The sequence below is a fragment of the Arachis duranensis genome, chromosome 1, assembly GCF_000817695.3.
Source record: "Arachis duranensis cultivar V14167 chromosome 1, aradu.V14167.gnm2.J7QH, whole genome shotgun sequence".
Classification (NCBI taxonomy): domain Eukaryota; kingdom Viridiplantae; phylum Streptophyta; class Magnoliopsida; order Fabales; family Fabaceae; genus Arachis; species Arachis duranensis.
Genome location: NC_029772.3, coordinates 60,027,936 through 60,040,573, shown reverse-complemented (window position 1 = coordinate 60,040,573; position 12,638 = coordinate 60,027,936). Strand labels below are relative to the sequence as shown.

At 38.4% G+C, this 12,638-nt stretch overlaps 1 non-coding gene across 1 annotated transcript; it reads right to left on the bottom strand.

The window, feature by feature from the left end:
• Positions 1-256: 256 nt before the first annotated feature.
• On the bottom strand, positions 257-360 carry LOC127742520 (small nucleolar RNA R71). Its single transcript, XR_008003835.1, has one exon. It is a non-coding gene; the product is annotated as a small nucleolar RNA R71 (small nucleolar RNA).
• Positions 361-12,638: the final 12,278 nt, after the last annotated feature.

The following is a 12,638-nucleotide window of genomic DNA, read 5'->3' as shown; positions in this document are numbered from 1 at the left end:
AATGCAACAGAACTGCAAGTTTCATGGACTTCCATCAGAAGATCCCTATCAGTTTTTAACTGAATTCTTGCAGATCTGTGAGACTGTAAAGACGAATGGAGTAGATCCTAAAGTCTACAGGCTCATGCTTTTCCCTTTTGCTATAAGAGACAGAGCTAGAGCATGGTTGGAATCTCAACCTAAAGATAGCCTGGACTCCTGGGATAAGCTGGTCACGGCCTTCTTGGCTAAGTTCTTTCCTCCTCAAAAGCTGAGCAAGCTTAGAGTGGATGTTCAGACCTTCAAACAAAAAGATGGTGTATCCCTCTATGAAGCTTGGGAAAGATACAAGCAGATGACCAAAAGATGTCCTTCTGACATGTTTTCAGAATGGACCATGATAGATATATTCTATTATGGTCTATCTGAGTTCTCCAAGATGTCATTGGACCATTCTACAGGTGGATCCATTCACCTAAAGAACTTATTGACATGGTTGAAAATAACCAGTTCATGTACACTTCTAAGAGGAATTCCGTGAATAGTGGGACGCCTCAAAGGAAGGGAGTTCTTGAAATTGATGCTCTGAATGCCATTTTGGCTCAAAACAAAATGTTGACTCAGCAATTCAACATGATTTCTCAAAGTCTGAATGGATGGCAAAATGCATCCAACAGTACTAAAGAGGCATCTTCTGAAGAAGAAGCTTATGATCCTAAGAACCCTGCAATAGCAGAAGTAAATTATATGGGTGAACCTTATGGAAACACCTATAATTCATCACGGAGAAATCATCCAAATTTCTCATGGAAAGATCAACAAAAGCCTCAACAAGGCTTTAATAATGGTGGAAGAAATAGGCTCAGCAATAGCAAGCCTTATCCATCATCTTCTCAGCAACAGACAGAGAATTATGAACAGAGTACCTCTAACTTAGCAAATTTAGTCTATGATCTGTCTAAGGCCACTTTAAGTTTCTTGAGTGAAACAAGGTCGTCCATTAGAAATATGGAGGCACAAGTAGGCCAGCTGAGTAAGAAAATTACGAGAGGAAAGAGAGGTCGTGAATCCCAATGAGGAAGACCTCATGGGACGTCTCTCAAGCAAGAAGGAGTTCCCTATTGAGGACCTAAAGGAATCTGAGGCTCATATAAAGACCATAGAGATCCCATTAAACCTCCTTCTGCCATTCATGAGCTCTGAAGACTATTCTTCCTCTGAAGAGCATGAAGATGTAACTGGAGAATAAGTTGCTCAATATCTAGGAGCCATCATAAAGATGAATGCCAAGTTGTTTGGTAATGAGACTTGGGAAGGTGAAACTCCCTTACTCATTAGTGAACTAGATACATGGGTTCAGTAAACTTTACCTCAAAAGAGACAAGATCCTGGTAAATTCTTAATACCCTGTACTATAGGCACCATAACCTTTAACAAGGCTCTGTGTGACCTAGGGTCAGGCATAAATCTTATGCCACTCTCTGTAATGGAGAAACTGGGGATCATTGAGGTACAGCCTGCCATATTCTCATTGCAAATGGCAGACAAGTCGGTAAGACAAGCTTATGGATTGGTAGAGGACGTGTTGGTAAAGGTTGAAGGCCTTTACATCCCTGCTGATTTCATAATCTTAGACACTAGGAAGGAGGAGGATGAATACATCATCCTTGGAATACCTTTCCTAGCCACAGCAGGAGCTGTGATAGATGTTAACAGAGGAGAATTAGTCCTTCAATTGCATGAGGACTACCTTGTGTTTAAGACCCAAGGGTGTTCTTCTGTAACAATGGAGAAGAAGCATGAAAAGCTTCTCTCAGTGCAAAGTCAAATAGAGCCCCCACAATCAAACTCTAAGTTTGGTGTTGATAGGCCATAACCAAACTCTAAGTTTGGTGTTGAACCCCCACACCCAAACTCTCAGTTTGGTGTTGGGAGTCTACAACATTCACCTGATCACCTGTGAGGCTCCATGAGAGCCCACTGTCAAGCTATTGACATTAAAGAAGCGCTTATTAGAAGGCAACCCAATTTTTATTTATCTAATTCTATTTTTATTTTTATTTTCCTTTATGTTTTATTAGGTTCATGATCATGTGGAGTCACAAAATAAATACTAAAATTAAAAACAGAATAAAAAACAGCAAAAGAAAAAGCACACCCTAGAGGAAGGGCTTGTTGGCGTTTAAACGCCAGTAAGGAGCATCTGGCTGGCGTTCAACGCCAGAACAGAGCATGGATCTGGCATTGAACGCCAAAAACAATCAGCATCCTGGTGTTTAAACGCCAGGAATACACCCTGAGGAGAGCTGGCGCTGAACGCCAGAAACAAGCATGGAACTGGCGTTCAACGCCAGAAACATGCTGCAAATGGGCGTTGAACGCCCAAAACAAGCATGAAGCTGGCGTTCAATGCCAGAAACAAGCATCAATCTGGTGTTGAACGCCAAGATGCATGCAGAGGGCGTTTTACACGCCTAATTGGTGCAGGGATGATAATCCTTGACACCTCAGGATCTGTGGACCCCACAGGATCATCTCAGGATCTGTGGATCCCACAAGATCCCCACCTACCTCAACTCACCTTCTCCCCTCTTCACACAATCCAATAACACTCTTCCCCAAAAACCTTTCACCAATCACCTCAATCTCTCTTCCCCATCACCTCTTCACCACTCACATCTATCCACTCTCCCCCATAAACCCCACTTACCTTCAAAATTCAAAATCCCTTTTCCCACCCAACCCACCCAATATGGCCGAACCTTAACCCCTCTCCCTCCACTATATAAACCCCTCTATTCTTCTTTATTTTCACACAACACAACCTTCTCTTCTCCTTCTTGGCCGAAATACAACCCTCTCTTCCTCTCCTCCATATCTTCTTCTTCTTCATCTATTCTTTCTTTTTTTGCTCGAGGCCGAGAAATATTCTAAGTTTGGTGTGGTAAAAGCATAGATTTTTTATTTTTCCATAACCATTGATGGCACCTAAGGCAGGAGAAACCTCTAGAAAAGGGAAAGGGAAGACAAAAGCTTCCACCTTCGAGTCATGGGAGATGGAGAAATTCATCTCCAAAGCCCATCAAGACCACTTCTATAAAGTTGTGGCCAAGAAGAAGATGATCCCTGAGGTCCCTTTCAAACTCAAGAAAAATGAGTACCCGGAGATTTGACATGAGATCCAAAGAAGAGGTTGGGAAGTTCTGACCAACCCCATTCAACAAGTCAGAATCTTAATGGTTCAAGAGTTCTATGCCAAAGCATGGATCACTAGGAACCATTATCAAAGTGTGAAACTGAATCCAAAGAATTATCTTACAATGGTTTGGGGGAAATACTTAGATTTCGGTCTGAAAAATGTGAGGTTGGCATTCAACTTGCCCAAGATGCAAGGAGATGCATGCCCTTACACTAGAAGGGTCAACTTTGATCAAAGGTTGGACCAAGTCTGTATGGACATATGTGTGGAAGGAGCTCAATGGAAAAGAGACTCCAAAGGCAAGCCGGTTAAATTAAGAAGACTAGACCTCAAGTCTGTGGCTAGAGGATGGTTGGAGTTCATCCAACGCTCCATCATCCCCACTAGCAACCGATCCGAAGTTACTGTGGATCGGGCCATCATGATTCATAGCATCATGAATGGAGAGGAAGTAGAAGTTCATGAAGTCATCTCCCTTGAATTCTATAAAATAGCCGAAAAGTTCTCTACCATGGCAAGGCTAGTTTTTTCTCATCTTATTTGCCATCTATGTTACTCAGCTGGAGTTATCATAAAAGGAGACATCCCCATGGAGGAGGATAAGCCCATCACTAAGAAGAGGATGGAGCAAACAAGAGAGCCCACTCATGGATCCCAAGAGACGCATGAGGAAGCTCATCACCAAGAAATCCCAGAGATGCCTCAAGGGATGCACTTTCCTCCCAACAACTATTGGGAACAACTCAACACTTCCCTAGAAGATTTGAGTTATAATATGGATCAATTAAGGGTGGAACATCAAGAGCACTCCATCATTCTCCATGAAATTAGAGAATATCAAAGAGCAATGAGAGAGGAGCAACAAAGACTAGGAAGAGACATAGAAGAGCTCAAGGACATCATTGGTTCTTTAAGAAGAAAGCGCCACCATCACTAAGGTGGACTCATTCCTTGTTCTTATTTCTCTATTGTTTTTTTTTTCGATTTTTATGCTATACGTTTGTTTATGTTTTGTGTCTCTACTTCATGATCATTGGTATGTAGTAACTATGTCTTAAGGCTATGAATAATTCCATGAATCCTTCACCTCTCTAAAATGAAAAATGTTTCTAATTCAAAAGAACGAGAAGTACATGAGTTTTGAATTTATCCTTGAAATTAGTTTAATTATATTGATATGGTGACAATACTTTTTGTTTTCTGAATGAATTCTTAAACAGTGCATATTTTTTATCTTGTTGTTTATGAATGTTAAAATTGTTGGCTCTTGAAAGAATGATGAAAAAAGAGAAATGTTATTGATAATTTGAAAAATCATGAATTTGATTCTTGAAGAAAGAAAAAGCAGTGAATAGCAAAAGCTTGCGAAAAAAAAAGTGGCAAAAAAAATACAGAAAGAAAAAGAAAAAGCAAGCAGAAAAAGCCAATAGCCTTTAAAACCAAAAGGCAAGGGTAAAAAGGATCTAAGACTTTGAGCATCAATGGATAGGAGGGCCCAAAGAAATAAATCCAGGCCTAAGCGGCTAAAACAAGCTGTCCCTAACCATGTGCTTGTAGCATGCAGGTCCAAGTGAAAAGCTTGAGACTGAGTGGTTAAAGTCGTGATCCAAAGCAAAAAGAGTGTGCTTAAGAGCTCTGGACACCTCTAACTGGGGACTTTAGCAAAGTTGAGTCACAATCTGAAAAGGTTTACCCAGTCACGTGTCTGTGGTATTTATGTATCTGATGGTAATACTGGAAAACAAAATGCTTAGGGCCACGACCAAGACTCATAAAAGTAGCTGTGTTCAAAAATCAACATACTTAACTAGGAGAATCAATAATACTATCTAAAATTCTAAGTTCAAATAGATGCCAATCATTCTAAACCTTAAAGGATAAAGTGAGATGCCAAAACTGTTCAGAAGCAAAAAGCTACAAGTCCCGCTCATCTAGTTAGAACTAATATTCATTGATATTTTGAGCTTTATAGTATAATCTCTTCTTATCCTATTTGATTTTCAGTTGCTTGGGGACAAGCAACAATTTAAGTTTGGTGTTGTGATGAGCGGATAATTTATACGCTTTTTGACATTGTTTTTAGGTAATTTTTAGTAGGATCTAGCTACTTTTAGGGATGTTTTCATTAGTTTTTATGCTAAATTCACATTTTTGGACTTTACTATGAGTTTATGTGTTTTTCTGTGATTTTAGATATTTTCTGGCTGGAATTGAGGGACTTGAGCAAAACTCTGATAAAAGGCTGACAAAGGACTGCTGATGCTGTTGGATTCTGACCTCCCTGCACTCGAAATGGATTTTCAGGAGCTACATAACTCCACATGGTGCGCTCTCAACGCCGTTTGAAAGTAGGCATCTAGAGCTTTCCAGCAATATATAATAGTCCATACTTTATTCGAGATTAGACGACGTAAACTGGTGCTCAACGCCAGTTCCATGCTGCATTCTGGAGTCAAACGCTAGAAACACATCACGAACCAGAGTTGAACGCAAAAAATACGTTACAACTTGGCGTTCAACTCCAAAAGAAGCCTCTGCACATGTAAAGCTCAAGCTCAGCCCAAGCACACACCAAGTGGGCCCCGAAAGTGGATTTCTGCATCAATTACTTACTTCTGTAAACCCTAGTAGCTAGTCTAACATAAATAGGACATTTTACTATTGTATTAGACATCTTTTGACAGTATAGTCTTTGACCACATCTTTGGACGTTTAGTTCTTAGACCATGAGGGCTGGCCATTGATGGTGTTTTTGTGGAAAAATGAATTTCCAAACACAAAGATCTAACCGGCAAGTGTACCGGGTCGCATCAAGTAGTAATAACTCACAAGAGTGAGGTCGATCCCACAGGGATTGATGGATCAAGCAACTTTAGTGGGTGATTAGTTTAGTCAAGCTAACATTGGTGAGTGAGAATTGTTGCAGCAGAATGTAAATAGCAATGAACTTAAATCGCAGAATGTAAATAGGAAGGAAGCTTAAAGAGCAAGCAATATAAATTGCAGAAACTTAAATGACAAGAAATGTAAATTGCATCAAATGTAAAGGGAATTGGGTGCAGGGAATTTAAATTGAAGCAGTAGATCAAAGCTTAGAACCATAGCAGGGAAATTAAAATTGCATGAAAAGTAAATTCAGATCACAGTGGCTCAAATGTAAAGTGCAGTGGAACAAAAGTGCAGGAAAGTAAATTGGGAACAATGAGAACAGAAAGTAATCAATCCGAGAACCAGAATATGAAATCAAATGCAGCAGTAAACAAAAATGCTTGAAGAAGCAAAACAGAATGTAATTCCCCTCAATTTTGAAGTTTAAAGAGACAAATGAAGATCATCAGGGAATCAATGAGACTAGAGAACAAGTCTAGATCTCAAGCCCTTCCTTGATCAAATCAGAGAACAATTTGCAGAAGAAAAAGAAGATGAAAGAAATAAATGAAAACTCAGATTCAATTCTCAATTTTCTGAAATTATGCAGAAGAAGAACAAGAGATTTCAGATCAAGTGAAACAGAATTCCTTCAATTCTTGATCCAAAATTCAAACTCAAAAAAGAAAAACTAAAGAGAGAGCTCTCTACTACTACTCCTAATGCTCCCTAGTGGAGCTAGCCTTCTCGTGAAAATGAGAATGATGCCTTTATATAGGCTTTGTACAAAATAAAATAAAATTGAAATGAAAAACAAATTAAATGAAAATCCTAATTCTAGCTTGTTCTTTGCCTTTGAGTGATGATGTGGGCTTTGCTTGCTTTGGATTTGAAGAGAGATGGGTTTGGTTGGCCTTGATTCAATTTGGTGAGGAATGGAATTTAAATGGAATTTTGGTTGAATTTTTGGCCCATGGGTGACACTCCCAGGAGGATGCTCTGCTCTTGTGGGGAGCGGAGCATTGGAGCCTTGGTGTGGGGTGTCTTGCGCGCTCCAAGTCCTCGTGCCTCATACTCCCTGGCCGTGTCACGCTCATGTGTGTTGCACCAAGGAGTAGTGCTCTGCTCTCCTTGTGAGCGGAGCATTGGTGCTTCCAAGGGGAGGTCCCAAGTTCAAGCCTTGGTGAAAGCATTTGGGGAAAGATTTTCCTTGAATTTTTATGAAGAGAGCATGACATTGCTCTCACCAAGAGAGCACTATGCTCTCCTTGAGAGCGCTACTTTGCTTTGGAGTGAGGCTCCAGCTTCGAACCTTGGTCGAAGCATTGGCTGATTTTTTTGCTTGTTTTTGGTCCTTAAAGATTCCTTTCACTTGTGCCACAATTTCATGCCAAATATGGATTTCTATATATCGTTGGAAAGCTCTGAATGTCAGCTTTCCAACGCAACTAAAAGCACATCAATCGGACATATTTAGCTCAAGTTATAGCCCTTTGAAGGAGGCATGGTCATGCTGTGAGCGCCCAGATTTTAACTTAGCGAAAATTTGCTCCAACATCACTTTGTTTGCATCACATTTATACGCTTTTTGGCATTGTTTTTAGGTAGTTTTTAGTATAATCTAGTTACTTTTAGGGATGTTTTCATTAGTTTTTATGCTAAATTCACATTTCTGGACTTTACTATGAGTTTGTGTATTTTTCTGTGATTTCAGGTATTTTTTGGCTAAAGTTGAGGCACCTGAGCAAAACTCTGATAGGAGGCTGACAAAGGACTGCTGATGCTGTTGGAATCTGACCTCCTTGCACTCAAAATAAATTTTCTGGAGCTACAGAACTCCAAATGGCGCGCTCTCAACGGCGTTGGAAAGTAGACATCCAGAGCTTTCCATCAATATATAATATTTCATACTTTATTCGAGATTTGATGATGTAAATTGGCGCTCAACGCCAGTTCCATGCTGCATTCTGGAGTCAAACGCCAGAAACACGTCACGAACCAGAGGTGAACGCCCAAAACACGTTACAACTTGGCGTTCAACTCCAAGAGAAGCCTCAGCTCGTGGATAGATCAAGCTCAGCCCAAGCACACACCAAGTGGGCCCCGGAAGTGAATTTATGCATCAATTACTTACCTCTGAAAACCCTAGTAGCTAGTTTAGTATAAATAGAACTTTTTACTAGTTTATTAGATATCTTTGATTGTATTATTCAATCTTTGGACGTTTAATTCTTAGTTCTGGGGGCTGGCCATTCGGCCATGCCTGGACCTTTCACTTATGTATTTTCAACAGTGGAGTTTCTACACACCATAGATTAAGGGTGTGGAGCTCTGCTGTACCTCAAGTTTTAATGCAATTACTACTATTTTCTATCCAATTCGATTTATTCCTGTTCTAAGATATTCGTTGCACTTCAACCTGATGAATGTGATGATCCATGACACTCATCATCATTCTCAGCTATGAACACGCGTGACTAACAACCACTTCTGTTCTACCTTAGATCGGGTGCATATCTCTTGGATTCCTTAATCAGAATCTTCGTGGTATAAGCTAGAATTGATGGCGGCATTCATGGGAATCCGGAAATTCTAACCTTGTCTATGGTATTCCGAGTAGGATTCTGGGATTGAATGACTGTGACGAGCTTCAAACTCCTGAAGGCTGGGCGTTAGTGACAGACGCAAAAGAATCACGGGATTCTATTCCAACCTGATTTAGAACCGACAGATGATTAGCCGTGCTGTGACAGAGCATTTGGACCATTTTTACTGAGAGGATGGGATGTAGCCATTGACAACGGTGATGCCCTACATACAGCTTGCCATGGAAAGGAGTAAGAAGGATTGGATGAAAGCAGTAGGAAAGCAGAGATTCAACAGGGACAAGCATCTCCATACACTTGTCTGAATTTTCCACCATTGAATTACATGAGTAACTCTATCTTTATTTTCTGTTTATTTTATTATTTTTATTTAAACCAATAATCTCTTAAATTTGTTAAATCCACTTGACTGGGATTTACAAGATGACTATAGCCTGCTTCATACCAACAATTTCCATGGGATCGACCCTTACTCACGTAAGGTATTACTTGGACGACCCAGTGCACTTGCTGGTTAGTTGTGCGGAGTTGTGACTAAGTGTAATTCACGTGTGAGAGCTACCAAGTCTTTGGAGCCATTGTTGATGATCACAATTTCGTGCACCAAGTTTTTGGCGCCGTTGCCGGGGATTGTTCAAGTATGGACAACTGACGATTCATCTTGTTGCTCAGATTAGGTAATTTTCTTTTCAAAATTTTTCAAAAATCTTTTAAAATTTTTTTATTTATTTTCGTTTTTCTAAAAGAATATTTTCAAAAAAAATTACAAAAATAAAAAAATAATAATAAAATCATAAAAATCAAAAATATTTTGTGTTTCTTGTTTGAGTCTTGAGTCAATTCTTAAGTTTGGTGTCAATTGCATGTTTCTTTAAAAAATTTTGCATTTTTCGAAAATTCTTGCATTCATAGTGTTCTTCATGATCTTCAAGTTGTTCTTGGTAAGTCTTCTTGTTTGATCTTTAAATTTTCTTGTTTTGTGTTGTATGATGTTTTTCATGTGCATTTTTGCATTCATAGTGTCTAAGCATTAAAGAATTCTAAGTTTGGTGTCTTGCATGTTTTCTTTGCATCAAAAAATTTTTTTTTCAAAAATATGTTCTTGATGTTCATCATGATCTTTAAAGTGTTCTTGGTGTTCATCTTGACATTCATAGTGTTCTTGCATGCATCATGAGTTTTGATTCATAATTTTCATGTTGTGAGTCATTTTTGTTGTTTTTCTCTCTCATCATTAAAAATTCAAAAATTAAAAAAAATATATGTCATCCTTATTCCTCTCCTAATTTTCGAAAATTTGAGTTGACTTAGTCAAAAATTTTTAAAATTAGTTATTTCTCATAAGTCAATTCAAATTTTCAATTTTAAAAATCCTATCTTTTCAAAAATTTTTTTTCAAAAATCAAATCTTTTTCATTTTTATCTTATTAATTTCGAAAATTGTAAAATTATTTTCAAAATCTTTTTCTTAATTTTATTTCAAATTTTCGAAATTACACTAACAATTAATATGATTGATTCAAAAATTTGAAGTTTGTTACTTTCTTGTTAAGAAAGGTTCAATCATTGAATTCTAGAATCTTATCTTTTAGTTTCTTATTAGTTAAGTAATTAATTTTAATTTTAAAAATTAAAACTTTTTCAATCCTATCTTTTTATCATATCTTCTTATCTTATCTTTTTATCATATCTTTTTAAAATTTTATCTTTTTCAAAAATTTAATTTCAAATTATCTTATCTAACTTCTCTCTTTAATTTTCGAAAATATCTCATCTCTTTTTCAAAAATTCTTTTTAATTGTTTTAAATTTTAATTTTAATTATATCTTATCTTTAATTTTCAAAAATCATTAACTACTTTTTCAAAATTATTTTCGAATTCTCCCTCTCTTCTCTTCTTCTATTTAATTATTTATTTACTAACACTTCTCTTCACCTCTCTTCATCTCCAATCACTGCCTCTATCCTCACCCTTGTGACTGGATTCTCCACTCTTATTCCTTTCTTCTTCTACTAATAATAAGGATCCTCTTTGTCCAGATATAGAGGATTCCTCTTCCTTTTTCTTTTTCTCTTCTCTTTCATATGAGCAGGAATAAGGAAAAAGGCATCTTTGTTAAAGCTGATCCAGAACCTGAAAGGACTCTGAAAAGGAAACTAAGAGAAGCAAATTACAACAATCCAGAGGCAACCTTTCTGAAATTTTCGAACAAGAGAAGGAGATGGCAACCGAACCCAACAACAATAATGCAAGGAGGATGCTTGGTGATTTCACTAAACCAACGTCTAAGTTTGATGGAAGAAGCATCTCAATTCCTACCATTGGAGCAAACAATTTTGAGCTGAAACCTCAATTAGTTGCTTTGATGCAACAGAACTGCAAGTTTCATGGACTTCCATCTGAAGATCCTTTTCAGTTTTTAACTGAGTTCTTGCAGATTTGTGAGACTGTCAAAACAAATGGAGTAGATCCTGAAGTCTACAGGCTCATGCTTTTCCTGTTTGCTATAAGAGACAGAGCTAGAACATGGTTGGACTCACAACCTAAAGATAGCCTGGACTCTTGGGATAAGCTGGTCACGGCCTTCTTGGATAAATTCTTTCCTCCTCAAAAGTTGAGCAAGCTTAAAGTGGATGTTCAGACCTTCAAGCAAAAAGATGGTGAATCCCTCTATGAAGCTTGGGAAAGATACAAGCAGATGACCAAAAAGTGTCCTTCTGACATGTTTTCAGAATGGACCATATTAGATATATTCCATCATGGTCTATCTGAGTTTTCCAAAATGTCATTGGACCATTATGCAGGTGGATCCATTCACTTAAAGAAAACGCCTGCAGAAGCTCAAGAACTTATTGACATGGTTGCAAATAACCAATTCATGTACACTACTGAGAGGAATTCCGTGAATAATGGGACGCCTCAGAGGAAGGGAGTTCTTGAAATTAATGCCCCGAATGCCATATTGGCTCAAAACAAAGTGTTGACTCAGCAAGTCAACATGATTTCTCAAAGACCGAATGGATGACAAAATGCATCCAACAGTACTAAAGAGGCAGCTTCTGAAGAAGCTTATGATCCTGAGAACCCTGCAATAGCAGAGGTAAATTACATGGGTGAACCTTATGGAAACACCTATAATTCATCATGGAGAAATCATCCAAATTTCTCATGGATGGATCAACAAAAGCCTCAACAAGGCTTTAATAATGGTGGAAGAAACAGGCTAAGCAATAACAAGCCTTTTCCATCATCTTCTCAGCAACAGATAGAGAATTCTAAGCAGAGCCCCTCTAATTTAGCAAATTTAGTCTCTGATCTGTCTAAGGCCACTTTAAGTTTCATGATTGAAACAAGGTCCTCCATCAAAAATTTGGAGGCACAAGTGGGCCAGCTGAGTAAGAAAGTCACTGAAACTCCTCCTAGTATTCTCCCAAGCAATACAGAAGAAAATCCAAAAGGAGAGTGCAAGGCCATTGATGTAATCAATATGGCCGAATGCACAAGGGAGGAGAATGACCAAAATCCTAGTGAGGAAGACCTCCTGGAACGTCTCTCAAACAAGAAGGAGTTCCCTATTGAGGACCTAAAGAAATCTGAGGCTCATATAGAGACCATAGAGATTCCACTAAATCTCCTTCTACCATTCATGAGCTCTGAAGACTATTCTTCCTCAGAAGAGGATGAAGATGTGACTGGAAAGCAAGTTGATCAATATCTAGGAGCCATCATGAAGCTGAATGCCAAGTTGTTTGGTAATGAGACTTGGGAAGGTGAACCTCCCTTGCTCATTAGTGAACTAGATACATGGGTTCAGAAAAACTTTACCTCAAAAGAGACAAGATCCTGGTAAATTCTTAATACCCTGTACCATATGCACCATGACCTTTAACAAGGCTCTGTGTGACCTGAGGTCAGGCATAAATCTTATGTCACTCTCTGTAATGGAGAAGCTGGGGATCATTGAGGTACAACCTGCCTTATTCTC